General features: G+C 33.6%; 1 non-coding gene across 1 annotated transcript; it reads left to right on the forward strand.

Moving 5' to 3' along the window:
* Positions 1–1,341: 1,341 nt before the first annotated feature.
* On the forward strand, positions 1,342–1,445 carry LOC132232053 (U6 spliceosomal RNA). Its single transcript, XR_009452216.1, has one exon. It is a non-coding gene; the product is annotated as a U6 spliceosomal RNA (small nuclear RNA).
* Positions 1,446–1,977: the final 532 nt, after the last annotated feature.

Genomic DNA, 1,977 nt, shown 5'->3' on the forward strand with positions numbered 1-1,977 from the left:
CTACTGTCAGTTGTCAATGCCATATAATGTTAAATCAAGCAATTAATATTTGTATCGTAATTCCTCTCTTAATTAGGGACTTTTTGATAATAGCCTTTTCCATAAAGTAACCTACTCAGAAAATGTCTTATTGAAGCAGAGTCAAAGAACTAATTCTGTAATCCCTATTTTTATAATTTTGTTTCAAATATACAAAAATAGCCCTAGCTAGTTTGGCTCAGTGGATAGGCCCTGCTGACTGAAGTGTCTCTGGTTTGATTCTGGTCAAGGGCACATGCCCATGGCTGTGGGCTCAATCCCCAGTAGGAGGAGTGCAGGAGGCAGCCGATCAGTGATGCTTTCTCATCATTGATGTTTCTATCTCTCTTTTCCTCTCCCTTTCTCTCTGAAATTAATATATATATATATATATATATATATATATATACATATATATATATATATATATATATATATATGTATATATATATCAGGGGTCCTCAAATTTTTTAAACAAGGGGCCAGTTCACTGTCCCTCAGACCATGGGAGGGCCGGACTATAATTTAAAAAAAAAAAACTATGAACAAATTCCTATGCACAGTGCACATATCTTATTTTGGAGTAAAAAAACAAAATGGGAACAAATACAATATGTGTATTTGCATGTGGCTCGCGGGTCGTAGTTTGAAGACCCCTGATATATATATATATATATATATATATATATATATATATATATATATATATATATATATGCATATGCAAAATACTAAATGGCCTGTATATTTCAGTGTCTTGTGGGTTTTGTTAGTATGAATCAGCATTCATCAAGACATTTATACACTAACAAGAAAACATTTATGAAATTATGGGTCTAGGATAAAAACTGAGATTGTGTTGGATTCATAGAGGTAAAAATGACTCTTTGAGGATATAACAGAGTAGCTTTCCAGATTTTTATCAGTACTATCTTCCTATTTGCCTGCAAAATTTAATTAGTCTTTTTCATCCAAATTCTCACAAATGTTTCTTATCTCTACCACAATATAGCTTGCTTCAAATGCCTCATCTAAAATGTTCTTATATAGATTTACACAACTAAGAATTTAGGCTTAGGATTGATTAAAAGCTCTTTACTATGTTGGATCAATTGTTAAAAAAACAACAAAAACATAATGCTCAACGCATAATTACTATTGTCTATAATAAATAATAAAATTTTCATATCTTAAAAGTATTAAGAATAATTTTTAAAAGTAGATTACTGTAAAGGAGTTTATATGTTACTATAATATAGTTTTTAAGTAAAACTATATAAAAACTAAATAAAAGTATCAAGCACAAGATGACATCAATATGGAGTGCTCGCTTCGGCAACACATATACTAAAATTGGAACGATACAGAGATTAGCATGGCCCCTGCGCAAGGATGACACGCAAATTCGTGAAGCATTCCATTAAAATATATATGTACATATATATTTTATATATATGTATATATATATATATATATATATATATATATATATATATATATATTAGATATTGTGAGCCAAATATTAGCTTGATACTTTGAGATTTAATTAAGTTTAGTTTAAGTCTTTTAAACTAAAAGACTGACTTGATGACTTTCACACATAGGAAGTGCAAAGTCATCAAGGAAACTCATGATTAGGTTTACTTGAACATACAGGAGTTCAATTCTTGGTCCCAAAGAATCTATACTAATAAAAGGGTAATATGCTAATTAGACTGAGTCAACCAGACATCTTCCAGACATCTGATTTCCTTCCGGACAAAGCCACAGTGGCAGGGCCTCAGGCCAGCTCAGGGGAGCAAACAGTTAGGGGGCGATCAGGCCAGGGAGGAGGACAGTTGGGGCAATCAGGCTGGCAGAGGAGGGCAGTGATCAAGCCAGCAGGGGAGGGCAGTTGGGGTGATCAGGCTGGCAGGGGAGGGAAGTTGGGGTGTTAGGCGGGCAGGGGAGCAGTTAGGG

This window comes from Myotis daubentonii, chromosome 3 (assembly GCF_963259705.1).
Source record: "Myotis daubentonii chromosome 3, mMyoDau2.1, whole genome shotgun sequence".
Lineage (NCBI taxonomy): Eukaryota > Metazoa > Chordata > Mammalia > Chiroptera > Vespertilionidae > Myotis > Myotis daubentonii.